At 46.7% G+C, this 12,643-nt stretch overlaps 1 protein-coding gene across 4 annotated transcripts in view; it reads left to right on the forward strand.

The window, feature by feature from the left end:
- Nucleotides 1-11,056: 11,056 nt before the first annotated feature.
- PKNOX1 (PBX/knotted 1 homeobox 1) overlaps nucleotides 11,057-12,643 on the forward strand; it is a 45,929-nt gene continuing 44,342 nt past the window's right edge. For 2 of the 4 annotated variants that reach the window (XM_090123078.1, XM_090123085.1), the window contains exon 1: nucleotides 11,073-11,192. The gene's annotated coding sequence lies outside the window, so the exon portion shown is untranslated. Of the gene's footprint in view, nucleotides 11,193-12,643 lie in introns of all 4 variants that reach the window. The other 2 variants (XM_090123072.1, XM_031594648.2) reach the window with 2 other exon arrangements.

A 12,643-nucleotide genomic window follows, 5' to 3' on the forward strand; every position in this document is an offset into this window, starting at 1 on the left:
ACTGCTGGCCCTACTGCTCCACTGCCCTCTGCCACGGTGCAGGAATAACCCCAGAAGCACTGAGGAGACAGCTGGCTCAGAAAGGCATCCTCGCATCACGTCACACTCGGTAAGTGATCGTTGCTGTCAGAAGGAGTAAGGTTTTCCCTTTTTTTTTATAACTGGGATAGAGGTGTTGTGCAAGCTGACCACAGGGATCCTGCTGTATCAGCAGGCAAAGCTTCCCACTCCTCATTGGCGAGCTGATTTTGGTGCCCTGAAATGCAACTCACACTATAAACCTTAAAAAAGATGTCTGCTGGATGCTTTTTGAAACCCCTTTAAATGAATAGTTTGCAACCTTCTTAGGTTATTTTTTTTCTTTCATTTTTCGTGTTTATATTGTTCAGATGTAAATATTAAAACCAGCACGAGCAATAAAGATGAGTTGCCAGTAAAATAGTTTGGCCTCTGACTGTGTGGAGGAAGCAGACTGATTCAAGAAAATATTTTCTAAAAGTCATTTTTCTAATCACGAGACTACTCTAATAACTGTTTCTTATTTAAAATCGGTACTATTTTCTATCTTACACATTGAACTTAGGGTGGAAGTGCAAGTTAATCAGCACTCTGCTTCCTCAGTGATACTGAGGATACAGTGATATTATGAAGGGTACCAACCTGGTTGAGTAAAAGTGAATGGAAAGCATCAGGGAGGCATTTCTGAGGCTCCAAAAAGGGTTTGCGAGCAATAGATGATGAACTAACATGAAATAGTACTTATAAGTATATGGGATGCTGGTAAAATTCTGGCTCCAGATGAATCAAAGGAAAAATTTGGATGGACTTCTGTAATGCCAGACTTTTGCCTTGTCTCTTTAAAACTCTTATGGTGAAACTCATAGGGAGGTATGTCTTGCCCAGTTTGCATTTTGTAAAAGTATACACACGTTGAAGACTCACTGGTAGGGGACCACATATGGGATTCTATCCTTGACATCGCTAAGCCGGTGAGTGTATTTTGCACCTATTTATGTTGAGTGTGTTCAGCAACTTGCATGAGGAATTCCGTATCCTGAAGGGCTGACTTCATAATTTGCAGCTGTGTATATATATTTCCTTCATGCAACCACACTAGTGTTTCTTTATTATCATTGTTATTTTAAAGGTTTCAAAAGCCTTCATGACTTCTGCTTCTATTTCTTTAAGTCCCGCTACCCCATGTTCCACATTCTGACTTGTTAGATTTCAAGTCTTGGCTATGGCGTTGAGGCTCAGGTTGCCAGCTGGGGACATCTGGATAGGTTTGAGATCTGTGCATATCAAACTCAAATCTCTTAGCTATACATTTTGAGTCTACATTTTCATTCCTCCTCTCTGTCTCTCATTCTGTATCATCTGTATTTGCATGAATGTATACAGTCTCATTATAAAAATGCTTTCCTTGTGCACAGTATGTTTTATTTTTATAGCTTTACATTTGCTTTTTTCTCTCTTTCTTCCTTCCTTCTTTCTCCCTTCCTTCCCTCTTTCTTTTTCTTTTTCTTTTTTCTTTTCTTTTCTTTTCTTTTCTTTTCTTTTCTTTTCTTTTCTTTTCTTTTCTTTTCTTTTCTTTTCTTTTCTTTTCTTTTCTTTTCTTTTCTTTTCTTTCTTTCTTTCTTTTTCTTTCTTTCTCTCTTTCTTTCTCTCTTTCTTTCTCTCTTTCTTTCTCTCTTTCTTTCTCTCTTTCTCTTTCTTTCTTTCTTTCTTTCTTTCTTTCTTTCTTTCTTTCTTTCTTTCTTTCTTTCTTTCTTTCTTTCTTTCTTTCTTTCTTTCTTTCTTTCCATCATCCCATCTTGTGTTTAAATAGGCATAGTAAGTTAAGTAATGTGTACGCCGGGACTACTCCACCATGGAATGGAGCTTTAAGTATCTCTGTTAACACTTGCTGTAGCCAAAGAAGTTTACAGCATGCAGAGGGAAAAGGTTATTGTTAGTGTAACTGAATAAGTATTAGGGTTAATATATAATGTATAGGTCTATGTAATGGATAGTTTTTATTCATCATAAAATGTTCAAATGACTTGCAGATGTATGACTGCTGCAGCTGTTGCAGACCTTGTAATGGCATTAGGCTCTGACTCAGAGAGCAGCCGTTTGCCAAGAGGTTCTGGCAGCGGCTGCAGTTGTGATATTCCCATTGAAAAAAGTATTGTCAGCAATGGAGATGGTGATACAAAACTGAACTGGGGTACGAGGAAAGGGTGAGCTTCAGTCTAGGTGCAACAGGAAAGTGAGGAATCTGTGAGAAAGTCTGTTGTTTCTATGTGTTTAATTATATCAGTAGTGTCCCACCACTACATTGGCTACTAGGGGAAAAGCTGGAATTTACAGTCACTACAGGTTGTGGCCAAATGCAGCTTATGTTACATTAATTGGAGGGGAAGCAGCAAACCTTTGATAATGAAAAATGTTGTTCCTGAAGAATATTTTAAGAAGAAAAAAAGAGTTATGATTCCTACAAGCAGGTAGAATTGAATCTCACTGTGCAAATGCAGGCTGGTACACAAATTTCACAGGACAAAAGCTGAGCTGCTTCCTGCTTTTGGAGACTGTATGTCAGGAAGCACACTTACTTAGCAGGCAGAGGAATGCCATCGTTCTGTAGATGAATACAGGACTATGGACTCAGGACTATAAAGTAGTACTGAGAAAAAAAAAAGAAAAAAAACCTGCATGTTTTGTGTTTGTTTTCATAGGTCTGATTGGAATAAAGAAAATAAGGAAGATTGACATCTGAAATAGGCACACATTTTATATGTGGGATGTCATACTGAAATAAACACGCTGGTTTGATCCAGTTTCTTGAGTCCTGCACAACTGGAAAAGCAGAAGCATGCTCGCTTTTAGAAGGCAGTGCAGAGCAAAAGCAGAGCTTTCAAGGTGCAGTGATAACACTCCCAATGTAGGATTGAGAGAAGCAAGCCCAAGTTAAAGCCAAACTGTGATTCTCTGAAATTACGAGTCACCTATCCATGCAGGCTGTATTTCATCGCTTCATTTTCTAATGATTTAAACTACTGATGGTGTGTACTGCGTAAATATGGAATGGACTCTTGCTTTCCACCAACAGGTACAATCTCATAAACAGTATTTCTGGCAATATCTGCAATGCCTCTCCTGGTTCCAAGTGTGTTCTTTCTGAGACTGTTCAATGTCACATCTTTGAAAAATATGCAGAATATTATACAAGTGATGAAATGAACTTCACTTACTACATTAAAAAATAATAATTATGCAACCTTTATGCCTTACATTAGTAGTACAGAATGAATTGCTAATAGCTTGATGCTCCCTGGATAAGACAGAAAAAGCCAGGCAGCGTGACTGTGTAGGCTATTTGTTGGTGTGAGGAGCTGAGAGCTAGCTCTCCCCTCTTCCCTTGTCAGAGTGCTGCTTTCTGGGCCAGTGTAATTCATCAAATCACTCAGCGACCTTTTCCTCTGGTCTGCTGGAGAACTTTACTGGGATTTGGTCAGTGGGAAGCCATGTGCAGCAGCAGTGGGCTGCCAAAAACTTCACACTGCCTTAGGGGTCTGTTACAATGAACCTCAGATCCTTCCTAAGCGAATGATGTGAATCACAGAATCATAAGGGTTGGAAGGGACGTCTGAAGATCATCTAGCCCAACCTCCTGCTAAAGCAGGTTCCCTACAGTAAGGTGCAAAATTTTGCAGTGTATGCAGGGTGGCATTTAGCTTGGGCATGGGATGGGAGAACAGTCAGGGCAAATTTTATTTCTGGTCCAGTGCCAGATCAGATCTGCTTAAATAATCCTACAGAGTATTGCTCCATAACCATCTGCACTGGTCAGTAAATATTGTGTGCATTGAGGAAGGATTTCAGTAACAGAAGAGTGGAGCTCCTGGCCCTATAGCCATGTTATGGAGCATAAAGTCTGCAGATCTGTGGGATTTCATGCCCCTCTTCTGTGGGCTACAGTTTGGAGGACTCTTGCTGTTAATCTGCACCTACTCTGGGGAATAAGCTGAAAAGTCACTGCTCTGCAGTGGATCCCAGAGGTGGGTCAGTGTCCTCAGGCACTGCAGAGCTGTGGCAGCAGGCCTTTCAGGATGTGCCCCTATAGCAGAAAGCAGCCCTGTACTGCAAGCGTCCAGCTTAGATCTGAATGGGCCAGTACTTCTCAGAGAACAAACCTTGGCAGGGATATAGGCACAGATCCCAGAAGCGGTACTGCCTGGTGTGCACAGTGCTCGGTCTCCAGCTGACTTGCCTCACCACTCAGCCCACCAGCTGGTCTGGTCACAGCATGGGGCTGGTATCACTTCTGCTTCCAGAGCCACAGCTATTTTATGCAGAGCTGGTGTAGGGATCTCAGAGGCTTATTGCTCCACAAGCTGTTGATATATCCTTTGTTTCCTGGAATGTCTTCTCACTAAGAAATCTTGGAAAAAATGTCCAGAGTTTCCTGTATCTCCTCTTTCTTGTGAAGAAGGGCAGGCTTAGGAGTCTAACTCCTGGCTGGCAAAAGGAACTGCAGTCATAGAATCATAGAATCATTAAGGTTGGAAAAGATCACTAAGATCCCCTAGTCCAACCATCAGCCCACCCCCACCATGCCCACCAACCATGGCCCTGAGTGCCACATCCACATGGCTCTTGAACACCTTCGGGGATGGTGACTCCACCACTTCCCTGGGCAGCCTGTGCCACTGCCTCACTGCTTTTTCTGAGAAGAAATCTTTCCTAACATCCAACCAACCTGAACCTGCCCTGGCACAACTTAGGGTCATTATCTCTCTTCCTATCACTGTTGCCCGGGAGAAGAGGCTAGCCCTCACCTTGCCGCAACCTCTTTTCAAGTGGCTGTAGAAAGCAATGAGGGTTCCCCTGAGCCCTCTCTCTTTAGACTGAACAACCCTAGTTCCCTCAGCCGCTGCTTATCAGACTTGTGCTCCAGACCCATCACAGTTCCACTGCCCTTCTCTGAACACACTCCAAGGCCTCAATGTCTTTCTTGTAGTAAGGGGCCCAAAACTGGACACAGCACTCGAGGTGCGACCTCACCAGTGCCAAATACAGGGGGATGATAACCTCTCTAGTCCTGCTGGCAACACTATTTCTGACACAAGCCAAGATGGCATAGACCTTCTTGTGGGTTCAAAAAAGGGAACTAAGCCATTAGTGGTAGAGAAGTTTGTCTGTTTGCATTAAATATGATAGTCTGATTGCGATTTGTGGTTCAGAAAGGTGCTAAGCTACTGATCCCCAGGAACAACTAAGAGATACAAGATGAAGGCTGAGCCAGTTGTCTCTCACCAAGCATTGACAGTTGACCACAACTGAACTCAGTGCGGAGAAAGAGCCAGATAGCATTAGTGCAAGTGCTTGCTGACCCAAGCATCCGCATGGACCAGATTAGGGACTGCTCCAAAGAGGCCCCGTGTGGCAGTAGGAGCGTGTGTCCCACCTGGCACAGCTCTGCAGCCTGCTGTAAGTACCATGATGTGGGCTAATAGAGGCAGGCCTGTCTGCTTTCAGCCAAAGGGCAGGTGTGTGCAGTAGCTTCCAAAAATCCAGCTGTGGCAGAGCAGGGAAGGGGAATGTTTGTGGAACGCTTCTGTCCTTGGCGTTTCTTATTTGCTTTTGAGTCTGTGCAGACATCTGTGTGAAGCTCAGCTCTTCTTCTGCTTTGTGCTAGGAGCTCAGGTATCTGGCTAGACAGTGGCATTAGACAGAAAGACACGTAATCCTCACCGAAGGCCAACTAATCCTCTCAACTGAATGGCCTTCTGCTTCTTCAGATATTCTGTCTTTATTTTTTTCTCTTTTATTTTCTAAGCAATTGATTTCTTTCCTCTTCCACTTGCAAAACTGTCAGGAGCAGGCTGGCTGGCCAGCCATTCCCATTCCCCACTGCTAACACCTTTTGGTTCTCCTAGGCTCCAGAACGCAGCAACCCATAAAAACAGCTGGAAGTAAATGAGTAATGGAGAGGAAAGGCAGGTCTCTACGGACTGAAGAAAGTGGTCTGTAGACCACTGTTTGAAAACCTCTCATTAATGCTTCCTGGTTATTTTTTCTGCATCTCACTTTGCTGAATCCAAATCCTGCTCAAGCCAGTGGGAATTGTTCCACTGACTTCTGTCAGAATTGGATCTAGCCCCTGGTCTGGAAGGCAAAACTAGTCTCACTGGTTTTCTTTTATTTCAGTTGATTTTCACTCTGCTTCTCAACTCCCAGAGTAATGTGAATGCATTCACTGCCCTCCATGGTGGGATTCATACCAAATGTTCTCTTTTCACATTTTTCTCAAAGATGTGTATCATCAGTTTCACTTCAGTTCTCAAATTTTGCTTTTCTTCTCTCTTTTTTTTTTTTTTTTTTTTGTCCCCCTATCCCCTGAATCCTTCCACAATAACATAAATGAAAGAAAGTTTTTAAGTGTAACACATTTTGGAAGAAACTTTGCAGTCCAGCGATGAGATGCTGTCAACTTTTGGCATCGTTAAAAGCAGTCACTTTGCCCTCAGAAGGTAATCTGTTCATAGCATCTCAAGTGGAAAAAAGATATGTTGCATTGTGAAAGATGTTTGTTCCATCACCATGGAACCCCTGGTGCAATTCCCAGGGCAAAGCATTGCTTGAGGGGTGGCAATAGTGTTTTTCTACATCACGGTTCATTCTTCAGCTTTTAAGCATACGCTGTACTTCAGTGATAAGCTCTTTTTCTTAAAATAACATTTTGTTCAAATTAACATCCCTGATAGTGGAAAGTGAGCGGAGTAGAGCGTGGCACTACAGAATGTACAGAAGGGAGCATTATCTTAGAGAGCTTTGGGGTTTTATCCTCCAGCTTGCCTAAAATTCTTTCCAAGCAACGTGTTAGATATTGGTAATGCAGTGACTCAACCATATAAACAGATGGAGTGAGTAGTATGCAGCCAGTGATTCAGTTAATGTACAGATCTGGAAATTCAGATTAGATTTAAGAAGAGGAAAAATGTTGAATAAGATATAAATAAGATACAGGATTTATCACTTATCCCTTTTTAAAGAAAGCAAGAGAGAAACATTGCACAATAATTCCTAAAAGGACGGCATCACGATCCTGACACAGAAACTCCTTGGAGTAGTGCTGCACTGCAGTGCCAGCTCTTGGTCTGAGCCCAAACCCTGCTGTGGGACGTGAGCTCTTAATTTCTCCAGTGGGAGTGTTCCCAGCTGAGTTACACAGATCTCCATGATCTAGTTCAAGCAAAGCTTGACGTTTATTTAGACTGAGTTAACTCATTAATTTCAGCTTTAAAATCTTACAAACCATATCCACCATAAAATAAGTTGCACATTTTTCCCAGGCTCCTCCTATGCCACGTAAAGTTGTGGCTGCAGATGGGAATGTGCTGTGCATGCAAACAGGGCACACAGAGTTTGCTTTTTGGAATGCTCTCCAAACAGCCAGAGGACATCTAAGTAGCTGACATGTCTTATTACATACTTTCTCCCTAAGGGTGTTGAAAGAAGAAACTGGTTTGCTGTAGAGACCTCCTATTGTTAAGAGATTATCACCTAAAAACTCACCTGACTTTTTATGGAAATCTGGCCAAAACCCTGCTCTGCTTAGATTATTCCAACTTTATTGCTGCAACTGTGGTCTTTGTTCAGTAAGTTATGAGTGCAGATTGCTGTTACCTACACAGGAGCCCATCCCTTCACCTCTATGTGAATGTTTCTCTTGAAAGCTTAATTATGAAAGAGTTGTGAAGGGCACAATCAGGAGCAATGCTATGTATCTAAAAAGAGAAACCTCCTTTTTCTGAAGAAGGTTAATGCATATAAATATTGTTTTGTGCACACAGTTGTAGTAATTAGGACTTGGAAATGAGTAAAGGATGCCACAGTAATTTTAACCTGCCAAGGAGCTGTATGCGGGATCCAGTTTTGCCCTCTGATACATTTATGCATTCCCGCTGTCGGTAAATTGCAACTGAAAGGATGTTTCAGAGAAGAGATTTGGAGAATGCTTTTCTCATTCAGTGAGACAGAATGTTAACAGCTTAGTGTCTGCAAATATTTGGTCTGAGAGTGGGGATCTGGTACTGTTCTCAATAACCAAGTAAGGCTACAACCATACAAACATATCCGTACTTGCTTTAAGTAATGAGCTGTACGTAGGGAATGTATTTAATATGTCCAATAAGAAGAAAGGAACAGCAGTTTGAGAAGCTGAGTGTTCTGTTACTTGAGTTTTCCACCCCGAATAATATTCAACCTAATTTTTATGTACCTGTAATTTGTAATTACAAAGGATTTAAATGACATTTTATTCAACCTTACACGTAGATTTCACATTTTTAGATTTAAAAAAGGTAGCAGTGTCAACATTGCACTTATTTGAGTATACCTGTACCAGTGGAAGTTCACAGCATCAGTTGTGCTAAATGCATAGTATGGAGCATTTCATCCTGACAGCTGCCTTCAGTCTTGTGTATCTTTGGAAAACTGAGGAGAGACAACACAGTATGTTTGGATGACTAGAAATAAAGAAAGAAAAGGCTACCTATCCTTTTCTCTGATTCATTTTCTCTTTTGTTTGTTTTTCGTTCACCTTTGAATTACTCTTCTCAGTTACTTCTTCCCTTGCTCCTGTCCTCCCAGTTCCTCCAGTTTTCCAAATGTTGCCTTGTCATTCATAGTGCCTTTCTTAAATCTTCATCTTCTGGAATCATTTCAGCTGACATGTTTTTTAAAAACAAGCTTAGCTCCTGAGCCTTCAAGGGCTGTACGAGAGAGACCTGAAAGCGAAATGGAAAACAGGGACCTCTTCACAGCAGCTGTGAACAGGAAACTTATAGATGGTCAGTGGGGAAGCATTGAATTAGATCAAAAGTTACTTTTAGGTTAATGAAGTTCATATGGCCATATCATGCCCCATCCCTGGAGGCATTCCAGGCCAGGCTGGATGTGGCTCTGGGCAGCCCGGTCTAGTGGTTGGCAACCATGCACATAGCAGGGGATTGAAACTAGATGATCACTGTGGTCCTTTTCAACCCAGGCCATTCTATGATTCTGTGATAAAGCTAGCTGACTGTAAGGCACACACATGTAGGCAATGAGGCTGGTGCTTGAGAAATGCCATGATTTTGGGATTGAAGGAGTTAGAATGTGTATTTGTACTGCAGAAAACATTAGCTACTGAGGGGAATACAAAACAGAATAAACTTAATCACAAAGGAGACCGTGAGATGGGATTGCTGGGGCCCTGTGCAATAGATCTAGTGGCTGGTAACCCTGTCCACTGCAGGCGGTTGGAACTGGATAGTCTTTATGGTCCCTTCCAACCCAAGCCATTCTATGATTCTGTGATTGCTGGGGAGAGGGGAAGATGGCAGATGAGGAATTCCTACACCTGTGGGGTGAGATCTGGGGAAAAGAAAGCAGCAGTGGAAATAGAAGGACAAACAGAAATAGAGGGGAAGAAGAAGGAAGGGAAATTCAAGTTGTGAAAGGCACCCAACAAGGCTTTGAAGACAGCTGGGAGAAGGAATTAGAAAGTAAATTAGTTTGAACTGAATCTGTTCTTTCTTAGCAGAAGTCGGTGAACTCCTGTCCACAGAAGCGCAGGCAAGGCAGATGGAGAACAAAGGGTTTGCGGGGTGAATCAATTGTGAGGAAAAGGCAGGTCTGGACACGGACATCGGTTAATTTGAAGCACCGTGCAATGAATGTGTCACCAATGAATGTGTCAGGGATGATGAGAGAAGAAAGTTGTTGTAGAAAATGTCAGCTAGGCCACAGGAATTCTATTAGAGACATGGCACGGCACAAGGGCAGAAATGGAAGATGAGGCTCTTGTAAGAGGAATCGAGAGTTGGATTTTTTTTTTTAAATCCTTTTTATTTAAGTCATTCCCCTGAACGCTGAGACCCAATTCACACACGTGAGCACTCTGGATGAGCACAGCTCATTTCCCTTCCCACTCTCCCCACTGGATGCACAAATTCCCTCTGTGCTCACTAGCCTGACAGTGGTGTGGATCAAGCTGTGCTGGCAGAAGCAGCTGGAAAAGACATGGCTGCGGGGCTGTGGGCAGCCTGGCAGAGGGTGAGGCGGCCGCTTTGCCGGCAGACAAACAGCAGCAGTGTGTGCAGTGGGGAGAATGCTGAGGGGTCCGCAGTGACTGTCAGCAGGGCAGGGTTTGGGCACAGCAATTGTTGTGGACTGAAGGCAGGCTGGGCTCACAGGGATATTTCGGCAGCCGTTCCTATCGCCAGCCTATTAGCAGTCTTCCTTCAGTGGCCTGGCACAGGAAGACATTACGTAGTGCAAGATGGACCAATGGGCCTGAAGGCCATAGGCACCGCAAATGTAAGTGGACAGCATAGTGTAGATATGGGAACATTTCCAGATGCTCTTCTTTGGTGAAGAGCAGTAGCATAGGCTGGGCCCGCTTTGGGCTGAACGCTCTGCAGGAGCTTTGCTGCCTACATCTCAGCATCAAGGGGAGACCCTTGGCAACGTGCATCCTCAGAGAGAGGCTGCTGAGAGGCTTTCTGTGGTCCGCAAGGGTCTGGAGGGGGGGATGAACCCACTGAAGAGTCACAGAATCATAGAATATCCCAAGTTGGAACAGACCCATAAGGATTATCAAGTCCAATTGGCGTGTGTGAATGCCGAAGGGTGTGAGCTCAATTCCTCTGCTGTAGCAGCGAGACAAACTCCTTAAACATTCCTAAGGCAAAGCCACTATGACACGAAGTACAGTTTCAAGAGACACCCCTTTTCTCCGGCTCTCCCGTCCTTATACCACTTCAGGGAAACGGCGCACACCTGGCTCCAGCAGAGGAGGCTGCGCGGCCCCATCCCCGCCGTTTGGTATCTCCCTCCTCCCCCCCGCCCCGGTCGGCCTCGCCTTTTCCCCGCCTTCTCATTGCATATTCATGAGCAAGGCCCAGGGCGCGCCGGCGTAGGGCGGTGGCACGCGGCCGCCCCGCCCCCTTCCCCGTCGTCCGCCGCGGTGGGCGTGCTCCGCCCCGCCCCAGGCCCCGCCCCCTTTGGTGCATATTGATGAGGCGTGATGCGCGGCGTGCTGTCGTGTCGGGCGGCGCGGGCGCCGATTGGCCGAGCGTGGGTGTGCGCGGTGACGCGCGTCGCGGCGGTGCGGGTCCCGATTGCTGCAGCCGCTTGTCAGTGTGACGAAGATTGGCACCCAGGTAAGCGCTGTCACTCAAACCCGCTCCCAGCCAGCCAGCCCGCCAGCCATCCATCACGGCGCACCCGCCGCCGCCGCCCGCCGGGCTCAGCCACTCCGCCGCCGCGCCGCGGGGCGGGGGGGATTGGGGGGACAGCGGGCCCGGCAGACGGCACGGCGGGGAGGGGGCGCCCGCATCGCCGCTCGCCCCGAGGGTGGTCAGGGGCGGCGGCGGCGGGCAGGCGCGGGCGGGAGGGAAGGAGGGAGGGAGGGGGGAGCGAGGAAGTTTCTGGAAACGCCGCCGCTGCCGCTACGGCCGTTGTGTGGCTGCGGCGGGCGCGCGCCGGCGGGGGCGCGCGAGGGCCGGGCGCGCGCAGGGAGGGAAGAGGCGGGGGCGTGGGGGGGGGGCGCGCGGCGGGGGGCGGAGGAGGAGGGGGAGGAGGGAAGGGGGAGGCGGCGGCGGCGGCGGCGGGGTCCTTAAAGGGGCAGCGCCGCGCGGGCGAGCACGGAGAGGTGGCGGCAGTGGCAGTAGCTGTGGCGCGCAACACCGACCGCGGGGCGCCCTCCGCCTTCTGTGCGCGATGGCGGGAGCGGTGCGGAGCCCTCGCGGCGTCCGTCCATCGGGCCCTTGACAGCCGGGCCCCGCGGGGTCTCCGTGGTGCCTGCGTGGAGCTCCTTGTCTCCTCTTGTATTTGGTGTCTGACGCGTGCGTCGGGGGTGCGGGATGGCAGTCAGGTGCCGGGCCTGCCCCGGTGAGCCGGGCTTTGTGCTTCCACGCGGATGCAGCGCGCGCCCTTACGGTACTGCGGCTCCTGCAGCCGGGTGCTGTGCACGTGTTCCGCGGGTTGTGCAGCCCAGGAAACCAATGGAGGCCGTGTCAGTAACGGTATGGCCAGGCCTTGCCAGTGCTGGAGTATCGAGCAGCAAGAAGTGCAGCGAGTGCTGTTTTCTAAATGACTGTAAAACCAAATTGCACAATTATCCTTTTCTGGGTCTGTGTGTAACCATATATAGTCATTAAGTTTATTCCGTCTGAAGGCTCAGTTTTCACTCTTCTTGGTATGTCATTGTTTTTATTCTGGGAGTTATTCTGGATTTCTTCAAATGTGCCCTATTGGTTTGTTCCGCATAGCGTGCGGTGTGTTTTCTCAGCAGACTGCTTACTGCTCTGCATCCTTCTGTGGTATTTTATGATGAAAAGAACCCCGTGAAAGGTTCAGTGTAGGTTTCACACTGCTTTCCTCACACAAGTTTCAGTTCCGTAAATGGTGGATGGAATGGCTCTGTCGTAGCCTACAGCTCCTCACAGGGAGTGGAGGGGCAGCGCTGAGCTCTGCTCTGTGTGACAGCGACAGGGCCCGAGGGAACGGCATGGAGCTGTGTCAGGGGAGGGCAGATGGGGGCTAGGGAAAGGTTCTGCACCAGAGGGCTGTGGGCATGGAACGGGCTGCACAGGGCTGTGGGCACGGCCCT

This window comes from Phasianus colchicus, chromosome 1 (genome assembly GCF_987193195.1).
Source record: "Phasianus colchicus chromosome 1, bPhaCol1.hap1.1, whole genome shotgun sequence".
NCBI lineage: Eukaryota > Metazoa > Chordata > Aves > Galliformes > Phasianidae > Phasianus > Phasianus colchicus.